Raw genomic sequence first — 21,589 nt, 5'->3', positions numbered from 1 at the left:
AATTGGGGCTTTTCTCTATTGTATTTCAACTAGTACAGCAATGTGTATGGTATTGCATCAAAACCCCTGACTTTCCTAGGAGAGGTAAAGGTGACATATGATAAGGCTTGATTAATGACTCCCATTTTGTCTGTTGAGTGCAAAACCTACTTATATAGTTGGTACTTTAAAGAAAATTTATGGTTTAGAATTGCATATTTTAATATTTAGCATTAGGAAATAGAAGTAAAAGGGATGTGGTTCATTTATAATGTTTTCTGCAAGCTAACCATGTTTTTGCTCACTCACGGAATTATTTTAAAGAAATCTGTGGAGAGTCTCTATTTCTGACTCAGGCTATTTGAGAATCTGATGAAAGATATATAAAGCTTCTCAAAAAAAAATGACATATCACATGATTTTGCATACAATTTCAGGAGATTAATGGACATCTTGAAGCTCATGGGTTTGTTCGTGAATCCAATGTTAAGAACATCTGATAGCTGGTTTTCCCAAATTATAACATCATTTCCATTTTGAAATTCTTATCATCCCTAAATGTTTTTCCTTCTAAAAAAATTTTCCCTAAACAGAATGAAGAGAATAGACTGAAGGCTGTCAGAGGGGAAGTGGTTGGGGGCTGGGTGAGAAAGGTGAGAAGGGTAAATGGATTAAGAAAAAAAAAAGAAGAAGAAGAAGGACTCATGGGCACAGATAACAGTATGGTGATTGCCAGGGGGAAGAAGAGGGGGCTAGGAGGAAGTTAGGAAAAGGTAAAGAAGGATAAATGATGATAAAAGGAGACTTGACTTGGGGTAATAAATTCACATTATGATATGTAGGTGATGTAGTGTAGAATTGTATATCTAAAACCTGTATCATTTTATTAACCAATGTCACCCTAATAATTTAATAAAATAAAAATTATTATATTTTAAAAATAATAAAAAAATAAAATTATCCCTTAAAAGCCCAGGTAATCATCAGGCATTTATACTAGTTTCACTCACTGGGAAAATGCTGTATTCCTGTCAAGGGGGTTGTCTTTATTGAGAATAAATCTTTCCCAAGGTCAGCTTTCAGTTGAAATATGAAATATGAAGGTATGAAATATTGCACTTCCCTGGTCTTTCTCACTCATTTCTCCTTCATCACTTTCTCAGGAATCTACTTCTGTTGACAGTTCTTGTCCATTCTATTTTTCTATCAACCTGCTCTCAGGAAGGAAATTCATGGATGATAGAACTTTATTCCTGAATAAACCTTCCTCCTAGCTTTTAGTCGAAGAAACTTTGAAATGACTTTCATGTTGTCTGCTCAAAGTCCATGGAGTGAGACAAGCAGAGTCAGGACAAGAATTCAACATTGTTAAACTCACTGACAGGGCTTACAATTTTTCACTTTCATTTTTAACCTATGCAATTGCTTTCTCCAGGGGAATAGCCCTGTAATAGCAAACTATTTTTCAGTGACCAGGATAACATAGGACATATGTGGAAATAATGGCAACTGACATTTATGTTGTTACAATTATTTTCTGGGCTCTAATTATTTTCTTAGATTTAGATGCCCAATTATATTTTATGTAAGTTTTTGTGCATCTAATTCCATTACTCAATGATGGCCTTGTTTCCATACTAAACTCATATGTATGTCAAAATACTCTATGTAATATTTTTGCAAGTTGTATCACATTCACTTGGAAATGGAAAACTATTGATATTACTCTATTAGTAAACAAACAAACACACTCAGAAATAAACATGTGAACAAATGAATATGTACTTTTATACATTCATACATTTCAACATTCACACATTCATGCATACGTAAAAGGAAGATGTGGAATCTAAAGAGAAAGAAGGAGAAGGATGACTTTACTTAAATATCAAAAAGTATCTGTTGGAGGAAAAAGTGAAATATATGCAGGAAACAAAATAGGTGAAGTAGTGAAATATTCCATTGCAACACAAAATTTCTCTTATATGTAAACTTGGTCACTAGTACATAAAAATATGCAATATTTAAAAATAAGTGGTGAAAAGGAATTTTCAACACTATGACAACAGAAAAAAGGTAACATCTACACAAACCATCTACTGTTTTGCAATTAGTTATTCCTGTGTAAAACCCTACTCCAAAATTTAGTATTTTTAAGCAACCATTTATTTTGCATATGAATTTGTGGGTAAGAAATTGGGGAAGGATTTAGCTGGGCAGTTTGTCTCTGATCCAGGTAGTGGTATCTGGGGCAGCTGGGCTAGAGGATCTACTTCCAAAATGACTTCACATTTTTAGGCTTTTGTATCTCAATGTACTTATTGACCCTTATAGACAACATGAGGTTCCCAGATCACAGAACTGATTATTTACTCCTAGTACTAGCTCACCAAATACCAATCCCAACCAGGTGACACAACGACGGTGAGATGTAGTCTGTGTGTACAGCGGATAGCTCCAAAAGTAGAAGAACCCTGACATTAATTATTAGTGCTTATAAAAACAGCTGGCATAGCCTATGCCTCCTCTCCTCTGCAGAGACAGAGACTGAATCAGGGAGAAAGAAATAAATTTTTCTCTGGGAAGAGGAGGACAGGACCTCTAAGCCCATTACCATATACAATGTAAAAAGTGACCCCAGGGATACAAATCTTTAAATCTCTCTGAAGGTCTCTTTCTTTAGGGTTGCTATCCTCCTCCCCATAAATCTTTGCTCATAAAGGACTTACTGAGCAGAACTGTGAAAATACTCATATTATTTTCTAACATATATATTTGGCACCTTAGTTCTCCTTGGCCTGTTCTCTTTCCTTCTCTTTCTCCAGCATATATTCCAGCTTTTCCATGGTCTTCCACAATATGGGATGCTCATGGGACACATAATCCTTTCAGGGTAGCTGGCTTACCAGACGCAGGAAGCAGAAATTGGCCCAGCATCCCTTCTGCTGCTTCTGTTGATCAAAGCAGTCGCAGGGCTTTCCCGGACTCAAGGGGCTGGATAAATAGTCTCCAGCTCTTTATGGGGTAAGAGGAAGGTTACTAGGTCACATTGTTGAAGACATGAGATATCTCACTGGAAAACACAATCTAGCACATACCATAAAGATATTTTGAAGAGACTGTCTTAACTCCATTGAATGCTCTTGCCTCCTTTGTCAAATATTAATTGAGCATAATGGCTTGGGTTGATTTCTGGGTTCTCTGTTCTGTTCCATTGGTCTATATGTCTGTTCTTGTGCCAGTACCAGGCAGTTTTGAGAACAGTGGCTTTGTAGTATAGTGTTGATATATGGTATTGTGATCCCTCCAACTTTGTTCTTTCTCAAGATTGCTGCAGCTATTCGGGGTCTTTTTTATTCCAGATTTTTGGAGAGTTTGTTCTAGGTCTTTGAAGTATGCTGTTGGTATTTTAATGGGGATTGCATTGAATCTATAGATTGCTTTGGGTAGTATGGACATTTTAATGATGTTGATTCTACCAATCCAGGAACACAGTATATTCTTCCATTTGTTTATGTCTACCTCTAGCTCTTTTTTTCCCCCTATAGTTTTCTGAGTACAGGTCCTTTACCTCCTTGGTTAAATTTATTCCTAGGTATCTTAATTTTTTTGTTGCAATGGTAAATGGGATTTTTTTTTCAGTTTCTCTCTCTGTGAGTTCATTATTGATGTATAAAAAAGCCACAGATTTCTGGGTGTTAATTTTGTATATGTGCTGCCGAAGCGAGCACAACTGGGTGTTAATTTTGTATCCTGCTATGTTGCTGAATTCATTTATTAATTCTAGTAGTTTTTTAATGGAGTCTTTAGGTTTTCTCTGTACAATATCATGTCATCTGAGAATAAAGACAATTTTACTTCTTTTTTTTCCAACTTAGATGCCTTTTATTTCTTCTTCCTGTCTGATCACTATGGCTAGCACTTGCAGTACTATGTCAAATAGGAATAGTAAAAGTGGGCATCCCTGTCTTGTTCCTGTTCTTAGGGGAAATGGATTTAGTTTTTGCTCATTGAGCATGATGTTGGCTGTAGGCTTGTCATATAAGGCTTTTATTATGTTGAGGTATGATCCTTCTATTCCCACTTTGCTAAGAGTTTTTATAAGGAAAGGGTGTTGGATTTTGTCAAATGCTTTTTCTGCATTAATTGATATGATTACATGATTTTTGTCTCTCAATTTGTTTATGTGATGTATCACTTTTATTGATTTGTGGATATTATACCAGCCTTGCATCCCTGAAATAAATCCCACTTGGTCATGGTATATGATCTTTCTAATGTAACTGGAGGCCCGGTGCACGAATTCATGCATGGGTGGGGTCTGAGAGGTGAGAGGCCACAGGCAGTTGGCTGGCCAGCCCCACCCCCTGGTCGAACTCCTGGTTGAGGAGACAATTTGCATATTAGCCTTTTATTATATAGGATGCTGGATCCGATTTGCTAGAATTTTGTTGAGGATTTTAGCATCTATGTTTATCAGGGATATTGGCTTGTAATTCTCAGAGAAAGAAAATAACATATGATCTCACTCATTTGTGGAATATAATGAATAACATAAACTGATGAACAAAAATAGAACCAGGGTCATAGAAACATCGAACAGATTGTCCAACCTATGAGGAAAGTCACGGGGAGGGGGGCCGAAGTGATAAGCAATCAACCAACGGACAGGTACGCATGCATCGTAGCATAACCAATGGACACAGACACTAGGGTTGTGAGGTTGGGGGCGGCCGGGAAGAGGTCAGTGGGGGAAAAGGAGACTTATGTAGTACTTTAAACAATAAATAATTTAAAAAAGGTGTTTTGAAAAAATGAAATCATTACAACAAAGAAATACTATCATTGGACAGAAAAAAAAAATCCGACCATGTTAATAATTAAACAAAGAAATAAATGCCTAGTTCTGGTCATGGTGTACTCTACTGAGGATCCTGATTTGTTTCCAAAACTTCAGATATTGGACAAATGCTCCAGGGCACAGGATATTTGACTAGTCTTTGCAGCAGTTGATCTGGTTTAGATGGTTTGAGAGGATGCGCACATTAAGTTCAGCTTCCTCCCCACCTCAGAGTGTTGGGAACTAGCTCCTTGATTCTAGGAGCTTGATTTTATTTTATAGATAAGGTTGAGACTTGAAACTGACTTCAATTGTTTGTAGGCCTATCTATTGCAGTGTACTTCACAAACATTCTCCTTTCAACAGGTGTTGACTATTCTCTGGAGTCTTACAACCATTCTGGGATGCTGACAAAAAAAAAAAAAACCCACAAAAAACAAACAAAAAACAAACAAACAAACAAAAACCACCTGAGACTGGTTCTCTATTACATGAGTATTTCATTTTTTCTCCTTTCAGGTTTGAAAATGATAGCCAACCTTTATTAAGTTACAAGTAGAACAGAAAAGAAAGACAATGCAGACGTTTTCACTGCACTCAAAATCCCTGGTCCATTGCCATCTAGGCATGTAGGAATGGGTTATCATCAGTGCATCCCTGAGAAGACACTCATGAAGCTCTAAATGCCTGATATGCCCACAGTCTACTACTGAGGAAAGGAGCCCCCAAAAGATTTTGCTTCATGAAGTTGCTTGATCTCATGCATAAAATATTTATTAAACAAATGCAATGCTATGTCCCAGGCACTGGTTAACATTTATTGAAGAGGTAGGGCATGCATGTTCTTTGTAAGCACTATTGCATTCAGTTCTTACACCAACTCTACACACTATTATTTTATTTTGAAGACTAGAAAGCTGAAGCACATAGAGATGTTAGAACATCCATGTACACAGCAAATAAATAGTGAGCCTGAGATTTAAAGCCATACAATGCAAATACAGAGCCTGCACTCTTAACCACTATGCTGTATTGGGTAGGAAAAGATGCCACATATATGGACTAGGCATAAAGAGACAATATAACATGGAGGTTGAAAGCATACATTCAGGAAGAAATTTACATCAGGCTCCTTCTACGTGATGTTGGGCAAGTTACTCAATCATCTAGTGTGTCAGTTTCTTCGTCAGTATGATGGAATAATAATAGTACCTACCTTATACAACTGGTGTTAGATGAAATGAACACATTATTGTAAAGCTCCTAGAACTTTTCGTCTTATATACTAAACTATAATAAGCACTATAGAAGCATTGGCTATCCTTGTCACTGTTTTCTTTTTTCATTATTTCAAATGTTATTGGGGTGACATTAGTCTATATGAACATATAGGTTACATGTGTGGATCAGTAATTTACAAAATCTGTATATAGGACCATGTGCCCACCACCCAAAGTCAAATCTTCACCTGTCACCTCATATTAGGACCCCTTTCTTCCCCTAACCCCTCCCTCTGGCAACCACCACACTGCTGTTTGTGTATACTCAGTTTTATATACAGAGAAAGCAAAGGACTATATGACTTAACTTGTTATTGTGTCTTTTGGAAGTAGATGCAATCATACTGTCTCTCTTGAGAAATGTGAATAGCATTTGTCCACAGTAATGTTGGATCATTTAACCTCAGGTTTTATTCTGCACAATATGAGATATCCCTTTGGTCATCCACACGACTATGAATACATCTCACTTTGTGAACCGCTGAGATTTTTACCGACTGCATGTATGCTCAGAGAGTTTCTCTTGCTTCTGTGTCTCCAGATGTGACTCTTACAATAAACTCCCTTTGTGAATTCTAGCTCTGTGTATCTCTTCTTTGAAACATACCAGAGACTGTTTAGTCACCTAATAATGTCACCATAGATAGTCTAACTTAATATAAACATGTAAATTAAATATATGTTTAAATGCATGGGTGCACACACACGCACTTCATTTCTGTAAACACGCTAACATTTTCTCATCGTACTATTCAGTTTTTACTTTTTCTCTCATTCCATTTTTTCCTAGTACCCTCCAACCCTTCCTTGTATGTTTCCTTACTTCTCTGTTACTTTTATTTGACTCTCACTTCGGGAAAGGTGAGTTTTGATATCTGACATTGATATTAAAGTGGATTTATGTCCAGCTATAAAGCTAATTGAGACCCAAAATATGAGCACATAAAGCATATTTTCATCTATTCATTACACACTTTCAATTTATTTTATCTGTCATTAAGAATCAGTATGATGTCAGCATCAGAACTCATCTAATTTTGTTTCCTAACAAAATTTAATGCATAGCCTGTGATTTATTTTTCCCTGACATTACTATATTAGTGTGAGCTGTTGATAAACTAATTTACAATGGTAGACAAGGTCAAGGCTGGCCCTTAGGCTAATTCATCAGAGTTCAGATATTTGCTAACAGGCTGGGAAGTGAAGCCTTTGAAAAGATAATGAATTTACAGTGTCTACCCATTATATCACACCAGGTGATTAGTTAAACTGTTCTCTGTATATTTACATTATTTTATATTGCTTTTTAGTAGCATATGATTAGACTGGCATTATATCAATAGAACAAATTCCAAATGTTCAAATGTTTAACTATTTTGAGAATAAATACAATCATATTCCACAATTTATTTTACTGTTAGTTTGATGCAATGCCTTGCATTCAATTTATACATTAATTTCAAATTACCACCCAAAATAACACACACAATGTTAGAGCTGAAAGCAAACCTTAGAAATGATGATGTCCAACATCACTTTATAGATAGGAAAATGAAATGGCAAGAGATGGGAAATACTTCTCACTGTAACAGAGCTAGTTTAAAACTGGGCTTGCCCTAAACCTCCCTGAGACTTTTTATTTGATAAAGCCTTTTCATTAATACCACATCATATCATATGAAATTATATTTGTTTTGCATCTATGAATAATAATTATTAATACCTGAATGCATTTCCTAGAAGACATTTTTGTAAGTATTTAATAAACTTAAACAATACTTTATATCCATTGCTGTTGGGAATCAAAATGAAAGATTCATACCCTAGGACAGTGATGGCGAACCTGTCAGAGGTGACACGCAAACTCATTTTTTTGGTTGATTTTTCTTTGTTAAATAGCATTTAAATATATAAAATAAATATCAAAAATATAAGTCTTTGTTTTACTATGGTTGCAAATATCAAAAAATTTCTATATGTGACACGGCACCAGAGTTAAGTTAGGGTTTTTCAAAATGCTGGCACGCCGAGCTCAAAAGGTTCTCCATCACTGCCCTAGGATGATAAAAACACCCATAACCATTGAGAGAATATATGGTAACACTCACATGGGAAAATTTTAAGAGGCCAACCCTTATTATTCATTGTGTGTTATAGAAAGGTTATATAAAAAAGGAATATAGTTCATAGGAATAAATCTAAAATCATATGATTTAATCACAACAAAACATATTTAGATAACTGTTATAAATTTAGTTTAACATCATGGTTTAACTATTCAACACACCACATTTCAGTCATACTAGGAAAATCTTGAATTATTTTTCATCAGATTTTTTATACATGTCACAAGTATTTCCCTAAATTTATTTCTATCTCAACAATTTCTCTAAATGTATTATGTCTATGTTTTAGTGGCAATGTCAGCTCTTGGTTCTCAGTTGGGCAAAAAAAGAATTCAGACCCAAGAACTCTAGGGCAAGAGGAAGTTCATTTAGCATGCAAAGCGAAAGTCCACTCGAAGAGAAGATTTGAGGGATTTACTCAAAGAGCTGTCAGTCACTGAGGCAGAAGTGAGTAAGCTGGGCTTGAGAGACTCAGGAAACAAGTTACAGAGGCACAAGAAGGGCCCTTGGGGACAGGCTCAGGGGATTAGCTCTGGACGAGCTGCCACTCTCCTCTGCTCCCCTGGTCGTAACTCTCGTGGGGACCCTTAGAGCTTAGGAGAAAGAAGTCAAGGATACACACCGGAAGGAAGAAGGCACAGGTGTACTCGAGAAAGAAAGTATATGCTGAGTCCTTTAACTTAAGGGGCTTTGTTTTCTGAAGTGAGGAATTTTAGGGGAGGCCTGAGGGAGTATATTAATAGAATATTCATCATCTTTTCAGGAGTGTCCTTTAGTATATGTACTGATTCCATCAAAATGAGCATATAGGGTCAGAGTTGTGTTCGCTACTGATTGGTCAGTGCTAGGGTAGAGGGCCGTTGGTCACTGGGTCTGGTCTTAATGCCAGCCATGGTGTCACGTAGTCTGGTTTTGCTGCTTTTGTGGACCTGGACCTGAAACACAACTGAGGCCTAAATGTTGTTTCTCATTGACCAAAATTCTGTCTCTATGGTCAATAGGCCTGAGGCTTTGTTCCTGAGATTATTTGATGCGTAGGAGTGGTCGTGCTAGTGGGACAGTCATTTCACTTTCAGACTAATAGAGGAGATGAAAAAGATAAACCTTAGAGATGAGGTAAATGTACAGAAGTAAGTAATAAGAACAACAACAACAAAAATCTAACAAATCAAAGCCACACTTGGATTAGCTTATGTACCTGAAGGGAAAAATGTATTGGTATAATGAGATTCAATAATAGTTCAATTACAGTAAATCTTGTGAAGGGCCAAAGGCTTGAAAACAAATATATCAAATTCAAAAAAAATAGTTTTTGAGAGTCAATTAAAGTTACTAACAAGCAATTATATATCTGCATAGAAATCCAAAATCAAATAAAATTGGCTTAGTTATGCATATATCAGCTAATTAACCAGATGCATTGCAAAAATAAGATAATTTCATATTTGCATCATAGAAGTAAATAAAATTGTTAAACCAATTTCATCTAAATAGAGGATAAAGTAAAATTTGCTAACATAAAAATTTAATAGATGACATAAAACATTTATAAAAATGTGAGATCATACAAAACAGGAAAATACATTGCCTTGAATATCCTTCAAAACAATCTCTAAAATGTCTTAATGTGCTAAAACAACAAAAGCACTAAATGCTTTTTCACAGTCACCTTTATCCAGTATTTTTTTCTGATTTTCAACATTGATAATGTAAAAACTGAACCAAAGAAAAAATTTCTTGCTTATATTGTGCAGTGTTTACAAGCCCCTTAAGTTTAGATCCTCAAAAATAATGGGTATGCCATGTGTCTATGTTTTATTTGTCATATTGTCCAAAGAAAAACTGTCAACATACTAAATTTGTCCTGTTTTCTTATCCTTTGCAAAAACAAAACACTCCAAAACCCTAGCAACTTTGCAACATTCATCTTTCTAGAAGCATATAACACAAAATGAAGCCCACTATGGGCTTGGTATCTGGGAGAGCAGACACCAGAGTATTAATAGAGGGAGAACCCAGGTTTTATTGCTTTTTAACCAAATGCTTCTGCTGTAGGTCATATATCGCTACTAATAATAAGGATAATAATGATTAGAGCTGTCCTTTACCAATTCAGATATGCCTCTCAGGACTTTAAATATAGTATTAGGATTTTATTATTTCTCTCAGGAGTGTCATACAATTTCCTGAGTGGAACTACTCATGGTGCTTACAGAAATCTCTGACTGTATCAATATTGATCAATAAATTCTACCTAATATTTTATTTGGGAAGACTAAACTTTGGCTACTGCCTTTTTTGTCCACTACCAATATGTAAACTTTCCTTTGCCTATTATTCATCGTAATCTTTATCAACCTGAATGTACCTTGGCCTAACTCCAGTAGAGAGAGGCCAAGGTACATTCCTGGTTCAGATAATCCGGCGCCCTGAACCTTTTAAGAAATTAATAATGTTAAAGACACATATTTTTTTAAAAAGTTATTTTATGACCATACAGTAAGATTATAAGTGCTGGAATAACTTTCCTCAATCATGATTGATTCATCCAAAATAATGTAAACAGATAATCAATTAAAAACTCACCATGAAAACATATGAAATTAGCATGTGCTTCCAAATACTGATATGAAAAATATGTACTTTTTACAATAATGATAAAGACATATATAATATTTTAGTCCCATTTCTACATCTTTCCCAAATTTTATAATTAGTATAAAGTATTATCTACACTAATAAAAGAGAAACATGCAAATTGACCATCCCTCCACTATGCCCACCAGCCAGCCAGTCAGAGCAATATGCAAATTAACCCAGCAAAGATTATGGTAAATTTGCATACACAGGTGTGAAGCAAAGACAGAAGACAGGTAGAAGGAAGCCAAGTGCTGCAGAAGGGAGCGAAGCAGCGGAGAAGGGAACAGAGCCGAGGCAGTGGAGATGGTGGCAGAGCTGAGGCAGCGGACCCAGGAGGGAGTGAGGCAGCGGAGACGGGAGGGAGCAAGGAAGCCTAGGTGGGCTTCGCTCCCTTCTCTGCTTCCCTCCTGCCTCAGGAAGCCCTATTCTTTCAGGAATCTTCCTGCAATTGGCCTCTAGTCTCTATATATAAATGCCTAGCTGACTGGCCAACTGGCTGACTGGCTGGCCAGCCAGTAGCATCATGTGCACTGACCACCAGGGGGCAGACGCTCAATGCAGGGGCAGAAACCACAGGCATAGAAACATGGAACAGACTGATGAATCTCAGAGGAAAGGGGGCAGGGGGGGAGGACGAAAAGAAATTAATCAAAGACCTTATATGCATACTAGAGGCCTGGTGCATGGATCCATGTACCAGTGGGGTCCCTTTGCCTTGCCTGCAGGGATCAGGCCGAAACCAGCTCTCCAACATCCCCTGAGGGGTTCTGGATTGTGAGAGGGTGCAGGCCAGGCCAAGGGACTGCACCAGTGCACGAGCCTCTAGTAAATATATAAAGGAGTATACTCATCTTGATATTATACATATATTTTTAAAATACATTTTTATTGATATCAAAGAGGAAGGAGAGGGAGAGAGAAATAGAAACATCAATGATGTGAGAGAATCACTGATCCGCTGCCTCCTGCACTCCCCATGCTGGGGATTGAGCCTGCAATCCAGACATGTGTCCTGACTGGGAATTGAACTATGACCTCCTGGTTCATAGGTCAACACTCAACCACTGAGACATGCTGGCCAGGCAGATATTATATTTTATAAATATTTTATGTACATACTAGAGGCCTGGTGCACAAATTAGTGCATGGGTGCGATCTGTAGGCCTGGCTGGCAATTGAAGTGTGAGTATCTGGCATGGAAGGGCAGGTTCCAGCTGACCTCTGGCCCTGGGCAGCCCCTGAGCACCCGGGCCACCACATGCCCTCCTCTGCTTGAGTCATCAGGCCCCTACCCGGCTCCCTCAGTGCCTGGAAGCCGGACTGCAGCCCTGCCCCCCACTGCTGCCGCTGGTTGCCGTCTGTGGGGTGATGAGCGGGGAAATCAGGCTCCACTCACACCCACCTTGGCCTGGCGCTGCCCCTCACCTGCTGCACCATCTCTTATGGCCCCACTCTTGTGGGGGACCATCGGGGCTGGCAGTGCCTCCACTGCCGCCCACTACCAGAGCTGCATTGCTGACACCCACCGTGTTCCGCACTGCCCCCTGGTGGTCAGCACACATCATAGCTAGCAGTCAAGGGGACAATTTTCATATTAGGCTTTAATTATATAGGATGAGGGGTATACAAACATATACTTGTGTGTGTGTGTGTGTGTGTGTGCACGCGCATATGCATGTGGAAGATGCACTTAAGATTTCAGGAGCTTTTTTTCTTCTACATTTTTTCATTCATATGATTCATTTACATATATCCAAGAATCTCATAAAAATAAATTAAAAATCAAAGTGAATTGATTCATACTTTCAAAGAAGACTTTAACCTTGACATCCCAGCACAATCTCCGTTTGATATTTCTCTTTATAAATTCTGCTATGAAACCTAACCATGTGTACCTTAAAGACAAAATGAAACAAAACAAAACACGACTCCATGAGTGATTCTGGTACACAGCCCCCATTAAGAAGATCCTCAAATCAAATTGTGAGCTGTAGCAAGTCTTTCTTACTGTCTTCTGGAAGGTCTGAAAGGCTTTGGGAATCACATCTGATTCACGGTGCAGCATGAATGCTTTTCTTTCAGAAAATGTTTCAAAGTAAAACTAATGGGAGAGTTTTCCTCTCTGAGAAGAGTGTTCCTTGTGACCTTCAGAACTTTAGAAATCATGAGTTCTTTAAGTTGTTTCTTAATGCAGTAATGGGGAAATGAAAGATGGTAACTGGCAGTTACTAGCACTACCTGTCCACTATTTCTTTTTTTCTCTCTCCCTAAGTGAATAGTAGGATTGAATTTTCCTTACCTTTAAATGTGACTCTGTGACTTGCTCCAGACAATGGTAGCTGAGAAGTGAAGCATGCCATATCCAAGCCGGAAGTTTGAAGAGTCAGTGCACTTGCAGCGTGTACTGTTCCTTTTGCCTTCGGCAGTGGTGAGCCCCGTGATGGTGGCGACTGTGTCAGCATTAGGCCCAGACTCGGAACACGACGACAGAGAAGATCCCTGCAGCAGGCCTGAAATGGACATGAGCATGTCTGAAAAGTAAATCATTTTTTTCAATCCTTAAGCTTTTAATAATTAGCTATTACTATAGCATAATTAAGCATCCCCTAACTGAAGCAAAAATGAAAATAATAAACCAATAATCATGGAAGCAAACCATGTTTTAGCATCCCCATAGCAAGAGTGTAACAATTGTATGCAACCGTTTCCTTCATTTTGAAATTCTTATTTTGTCCCACTCACATGTTGAATTCTGTACATATATCAGATTTAATCCTCGCAATGACTGTTTCAGTCCCATTTTTACAGCAGAGGAAGCAGAGGCTTACATCCCCTCAATATCATACAGCTCATCAGTGACAGAAATAGATACCAAACACAGATTTTTTATTAAAAAAATTATGAAGATTCTACCTTTAAACATTATGTGATTCATTATTTCTTGTACATTGCCAAAAAATTAGCAAGTCAAATTAACTAGGCAATCATTGAATAGCCACTAAGTTACTGTTTTATCCCCAAGTATAAAGAAATACAAGAGTGAGAGGTGAGGAAGCGGTGGATGATAACAAAAATGAATAAAACATTAAGTCTCATAATAACCAAGCTTAAGGTCTCAGAACCGTGTGGCAAGGAAATTAGATTGAGAGGCATGTCTATGCACCAGCAGTAAACAGGAAGGGAAGTACTACTGGAGGAAGAGACATTGACCTATATCAGAGAAGACTGGCCACAGAAGTGATGAAAACTATAGGTGTATACTGCGTGAGCCTCGGAACTGCTAGGATCCCAGAGTAAGAAATGGCCTAATGAATAATTATGAGCATTCACACAGGTGATTTTTCACAATCATTGCTGTTAAGAGTCCAATCAGGAGACAGTATTCTGGATGATCCCTGAAATAAATTTGCTGTGGAGAATGTATTCAAATGCAAAGGTATTTTGTGTCTTTTTTGTACTTCTGAAGGTCTGTAACAAGATTTAAGAATTCCTTTTAGTTATTTCTTATGTTTTATTTATAACAAGGTACTAAGAATATGGGTGGCAAATAATTTTTAAAATAATAGCCTTTTAGTAAATATGTTATATTTTGAACTTAATTGAAAAATTCTAAAAAATAAATTTCAAAATCTGATACTGAGCATGTTGAATATTTCAGATAGTAGGTTGAAAGCAAATTATAAATATTTTTTCATTTGTGTTAAATTTGTTGGGGTGACCTTGGTTAATAAGATTATATAGGTTTCAGGTATACCATTCTATAATACATCACCATATTGTATTGTATGTCCACTACCCCCAGTAGTCTCCCCCCATCACCATTCATTCCCGCTATACCTTCTTCTACCTCCTACCAGCCTTTCCCTCTGGTAATCACCATACTGTTGTCTGTGTCTATGAGGGTTTCTGTTGTTTTTTTTTAGTGTGTGGTTGTTTCTTTTGTGTTTTTTTTTACTTAATCCCTTCACCTTATTTACTCAGCCCCACAACTTATATTTCTTAGAATATACTTCTGAAGATTGAAATGTTAAAAAACTAGGAGAATCAAAACTTTGTTTCATTTGTTTGAGTCCTCTGGAAACTTGATTACAAGATGTGATTGTATATGCATTTTCATCCATAATGTTTCAGAGACTGTATATTGATGCATTTAAAGTACAATGAAATAGTCTCTACTTTTATATATTGGCTTTTTTTAAACTATCACTTAGAGAGATGATCTATATAGGTTTACCTAATATAGTTAGCAAAGCAAGTATGAAAATTTTAGATTTTCTTAGTTCAAAGCACAAAATTGTAACAGACAATGAATTATCAAATATTTCCTCTAACATTTTTGCTCAATGTATTTAACTATTAGAGACTTATCAAGTACACACTTTATTCCAAACAAAACAAGGATTATGGAAATGTACAAATAGTCAAATGTTTATTTAAAGATGATTTTTCTTGAATGTCTTTTAAATAGGAAACAATTATACTTAAATTGTTATCCATTTTATAAATCTTCTCATTTTCTGTTTGAATCTGTAATGATGTGGGCTATTATCATATTAAAAGAAACACTGTGGACCATTACACAAAGCTTTAGAGTTAAAAACTAAAGCGAAACTTCTTTATTATAACTTTTTGGCTAAAGACTTGTCATTGTCTATAATAGGACTAACACAGTAATGTCTTAGGTGGTTGGGCATTTATTACTTGATAGTTTTTATTTCCTTCACTATTTTTCTCTTGTCATTGGTAGAGATCAAAATCGTGACTTTATTGAAAGAGGATACCAGCCCCCTAAGACAAACTTCCAAATGTCTTATATTCAAGTTCATGCCCCTTTCTTCATGAACTCTTGGGAATTAATAAATCTTCAGATTCGTCATAGGCTGCTGATTTCCAGCATCTAAATGATTGACTTTGGTCCAATCAGTGGTGACTAAGGTCAGGGTCACTGACACACAGCATAGGGACCTGGGTACATGTTTATGCTCACATCTGCTCTGAGAAACTGACTCTTGGAACTGTGGCCCTTGGATAGCCATGAACCGGCTAGGCAAAGCAACACAAAGCCACAATTTTGGGGTTTTGGTCTTTAAAATTAGTTATTTTTCCCATTGATGAGTTTTTATCTACTGTATTTTATAGTTATGAATGCTCTGCTTACTTTATCATTAGTACTATTTCCAGCTCATTTAGGATTTCCCAAATCTGCCCTCAGACCACAATATAAGAAACTCCATAGCTCTTTTCCTTGAGCTCTGTGGATCTACTCATGTCAACCTAATTTTAGTTTGTTTGAAGATAATGCAACTCTCAGAGAAACTGTCCTATCATAAACCCTGCTAAGCTAACCTAAATTATTTTACTACACTAGTTGTCAGAAATGAGATGGATCTTACATCTGTGTATCTATGAACAGCTATTTTTCTGGGTGACTGTTTAATTTTGCCTAAAACAAAAAGTTATCTAGGTTCTTTCAAGACAATTTTTCTAATATCTGTAAAAACTACAGCCAATACTTCCATAAGGATTATAATCACTTTGAATTCTACTATCCATTAAATTATTGTAAATATCTATTTTTGCTCTCAAATACTTATTACACTTAAAAACTATGCCATAATTTGAATAAAGATAATTTACTTTGATCTCAGTATGACATTCCTTTTTGTGTGTGTGTGTGTGTGTGTGTGTGTGTGTGTATGTCATAGGAGTTGAGACCTGGAAGATTATCAACATTTTTAGCCTATTGTGCCTTTCCAATATTTTCAGAAATGTGCTACCAATCAATAAATTTCAAACACCTTTTCATACTATTTAAAGTGTTAACATGATAATAATATTTGACCTATTCTTGACTTTCACATGTCCTGACATTTTTAACTACTTAAAATAGTATTTTCATCTTAAAATCTTTATATGGGATTTTATTTCCAATACATCTCTTATGCATTGCCATTATTCTTAAGTATTTGAAAGCGAGTTTCTTCTATCTCCTTTATAAGCATTCCAAAGAATATCCCAGAAAAAATATGAATAATATAAAACTGTATAGGTCTTCACATTCTATACCATTGATTCCTTCTTTAAAAAATTATTTTGCCCTAGCTGGTTTTGCTCAGTGGTTAGAGTTTCGGCCCACAGACTGTGGGATCACAGTTCATTTCTGGTCAAGGGGATGTACCTGGGTTACCAGTTTGATCCCTGACCACCTGAGGAAGGCAACCAATTGATGTGTTTCTCATATATCAATGTTCCTCTCTCTCTGTCTTGCCCCCCTCCCTTCCAATCTCTCTACAAAAATCAATGGAAAAAATTTCCTCAGGTGATGATTAACAACAACAACAAAGTTCTTTCCATAGGCTTTTTCATACCCAAGTTATGTAGCTATGTAAGTTTGACAATAATCATAATTAAATTATATTCCTCACTTTACAGTTTAGAGTGCTTTCAAATAATTATGACATTAAAGTTGGCATTTGTACTATTCTCCATTTTAAAGAGAGATACATGGGTGAAGTGAATTGCTCCTGTGTAGCTAGAAAGTAACAGACTCTAATTCAAGATCTCTCTCTTCAAATTATCAGAATATCCTACCACACTGTTGCAAATTTTCCACCATTGAACTAAATAATAAATTGTAATTTAAAAGACAGTATGCATGATTACATTGTGATATGGTGATACCCTACTTAATTTTCCAGTGATACTTATAAAGGAACAGAAAGAGAATGTGATCCCTGACACATCACTTTCATAAATGATATAATGAAAATCATATTTATAGTCTGTTCAATCGTACAGCAATTGATACAATGAAAGTTTCCCAAATGTCTGATTGGACACCACATTCAATTATTTCAAATTCTTTTTAGCTCATCCCATGCTAAACAAGAATAGCAAATGAACCAATTTAACCCTTTCCCTAACTCCAACAATCATCCAATCATTTGTATCATATGTAGATGCCTGTTTACTCACTTTTTCTGTTGTTCTATATTTTCTACTAAAATATAAAGTCACTGGAGCTATAGTACCTGGCAAATCAAAGGAGCTTAAAAAATAGTAGTCAAATGAATCAAGAATGAAAAGGTAGTCATCCATTTTCATGGATCAATTATCCTAAATAATAAAAGGCTAATATAAAAATCGACCGAACGACAGGTCGCTATGACACACAATGACCACCAGTGGACAGATGCTCAACTCAGGAGCTGCCCCCTGGTGGTCAGTGCTCTCCCACAGGGGGAGTGCCGCTCAGCCGGAAGCCGGGCTCACAGCTGTCGAGCAGAGCGGCCATGGTGGGAGCCTCTACCTCCTGCGGCAGCGCTAAGGACCCCTTGGGGGAATGTCTGAACCCTGGGGAAGGCCTAAGCCAGCAGTCAGACATCCCCCAAGGGGTCCTGGACTGCGAGAGGGTGCAGGCCGGGCTGAGGGACCCCCCCTAGTTATGTCATGTACCGGGCCTCTAGTTTTTGTAATAACTCCACTTGTGTTGATAGTCAAGTATGGTGATGTAGCTTCTTTTCTGATGGTATTTTAAAGGTAGGCTAGAGTGTCACAGGAGGCATTTGATTATTTTGGGTTCAAATTTAAGAATGTCTTATTCCTTTATCTTTTCTCTTTCAGTAATATTTTTGTTGGATGTCTATGGTCAAAACTTGCTATTTATATAAACAGTCTAGAAAATAAAAGGTAACAGGTTTAACCAAATTAAAGTGATTTTAAAGCACTTCAGAGGCATCCATTGATATGAGAAAAGTATCAATGGTAATTACAAAACTGTGTATAATAATGAGTACTAAATGGTCTCTGGTTATCTATAGGTTATCTATAGGGTAAATCATAGTAACAGTATTGTAACGTACATGAAAACAAGGGTATGATTCCTGCTTGCATTTACATAAAATCAGGATTTGGAAAGTTAGATAAAAGAAATATGTATTCTTCCAGTTGCAAAACCAATAATAGTTAAGAAATTCTAAATCTGGAATTAGAATATGTTGACTCCTCATGTTGATAACATAATTAATATCAGAACAATTAAATATTAACATCTTACTAGTAAGAGAGCTAATTAAAATATAAATATGCTAGAATTTAATACAGGCTTTTCATTTTACTACCTTTACTATAACATCATTAAGAAAAATTGTCTAAGATTTAGGATGAAATCCAAGCACTCTTTTAGGGATATTCTTGATTTGCATTGAAAAACATTTTATAGCCTTACTGAATGCTTAGCTCTCTTTGCCTAAGGTCCTAACTGCAAAACAACTTCTGGTGATTAATAAGCGGATACTGGATTACACTTATCAGTCCTCAAGGACTTTCCATATCTGTGGTTGACTTTTCAAGATCTTCAACAACAAAAAATCCAAACAAAAGATCAGTCAAAAGCCTCTGATTGAATGTCAAAATATCAGGCCAATCCACAAGGCTTGCAAAATTCATATGAGGGGGAGTAGTTGGGTTAATTGCAATGAAGTGTTGGGGCTTAGAGAAGTGAATAGCATTGTCTAGCTCTGATGACTTTTTTTTTCCTCAGTGATGGGATTTTTAGCTTTTGATTTTTTTTTACTCCTTGAGTCATTGGCCTTCATGCAGACCCCACACCAGCCCTATTCTTCTTCATGTTTTCTCCTTATCTACCTCTCTTTCTAAGTACTTCGATTGTCATCAGACGTGGTTGATAAGCAGGTGATTATGATACCACCTGCCTTATTTAAGTGGAGGGCAAAATAAATACTTTCAGTTGCTATTTTTTACATACTACCACACCATTTTTATTCTATGATCTTATATGTTCAAATGTTCTTTCTAGCTTTCAGTCAGGGCTGCCACTCCATTAGGTAGCCACTTACATTTCCAGGGCTTTCCTTGCCTGAGGAGTGTAAGTTTAGTCCTCTCCCTATGTGTTGCACACATCTCCAGGGACCATTTTCCCATTCAAAAGCTTTCCTGTTCAGGCTTAGCACCTATAACTCTGAGCCATACTAACCTCAAGTAAGGTGTTATCACTCTCTCTGAAGCACTCAGCCCAATTATAAACAGAGCTCTCTGTTTATTTTCCGACCTACCAGAGTATGGTGTTGAAGAAAACTGCCTGAAGGGCTGGAGTTAAAAATAAGGTAAAAATAATTGTATGGCATTGCGTTAGAATTAGCAGCCCTGGCTTTCCACAAATGTTCCTTATTAGCCACTTTTCTCTTTAGCTGGTTTCTTACACACAGATGTGTTTCCCACATGTGGAAGCCCACTCAGAAAAGGCAAAATCATTTGACATTATAATAACCTTTACCCAGGGAGCTAATATAATTTTATATATTATGCAGAGCCATTCCCCCAATCTGATTCAAACGCTGCTTTTCAGAAAGGAGGATAGAAATGTAACTTGTACGTATAAGCACGGTGTCTATAATACAATAGAATTCTCAAAGGAGAATAATGCCTTTGTTGAAATGGCGTTCTGTCTCCACTACACCAGTATCTGTCAGTATAAATGAAGATTCATAAAAACTTAAAGACATCAAATCGCAATACTACCATAAAATCAAGGTTAAAAGGCCTCTGTAATTAAAATAAAAATGATGACAGATTCTTACCAAAACATCTACTTCAAATGAAAATAACTGAAAGTGTTTCAGTGAATTTTCACCTCCCTTGAGAAAATGTTTACCAACTGAATATATCAACCTAACAAATATTTTCTACTTTTGTTTCAAGTTCATTTTTGGTGCCAATTTTTCTCCACATGATGTAAAACTCTGTTCCAGCCCAATCAGAGATACTTCAGAGCCAGAAATAGTCACCAACTTACTCATTAGTTAAATTACAATCAAATACATATATACAGGTAAAGCAGTACTTCCATGAGGAAATAGCTATACTTACAAAAATTATTTTCAAGAGGATTATGAATGTCTTGTTTTATAAGAATAAAAGGAACCCCATGCCTCCCTTTAGACTTTCTAAGGTAAACCCTTCTGACTCCATTTGTTGGAAACTATTCTAAGTAGATTTATTCTATGGTAAAGAGTTGAACACAAAGAAACGACTGAAAGGCTTTTATACAGCAAGTACTGAGCCCTACCTTTTTATTCTGAGCTGGAAAACTACTAAATTCATGTACAGAAGTACTTTGTTTTCAGCCTACTCAGAACCCTAGTCTAAGGGTTTGTTTTTAAATGTTGTTCTTATGAAGAGAAATAGACAGGGGCCCTTAACTGTTCCCACATGACAGCAAGTAGCACACCAGATAAAAAAAATAAGAATTGTAGCAACTGCAAATCATAAAAAAGAAAGCATGAAATTGAGGCATTTTATTTTTGATTCAATATATAAAATATTTAATTATAGAATCAGATTCATTAAGCACTTTTCAATTTGTATTAAATTATAAACAAAATGTTTGCAAACTCAGTCTTCTATTTAATTAAAAATCTAAAATCCAGGCCAAAGGGTAACTGATCCTAAATATTACTATCAACTGAACATGCCTGCAAAATTCATTTGACATGATTTTTCTTTGTCATCACATTACCAAACTGACCATGCTTAGAAGCACTTAATTATCTCTCAACAAATAATTTCTGAAAGTCTGCTTTGGGCCAGGCCCAGTGAGGTGACTTGCTTACTGAAACCTTAACAGCTAAATAAGAACACCTATTTTTGGTTACTTTATGTGAGTCATGCAAAGTACCTTGATTTGGATGGTAAAGTTAAACAAA

Source organism: Myotis daubentonii, chromosome 4, assembly GCF_963259705.1.
Source record: "Myotis daubentonii chromosome 4, mMyoDau2.1, whole genome shotgun sequence".
In the NCBI taxonomy this organism is placed as follows: domain Eukaryota; kingdom Metazoa; phylum Chordata; class Mammalia; order Chiroptera; family Vespertilionidae; genus Myotis; species Myotis daubentonii.
Note: the sequence above shows the minus strand (reverse complement) of the source record.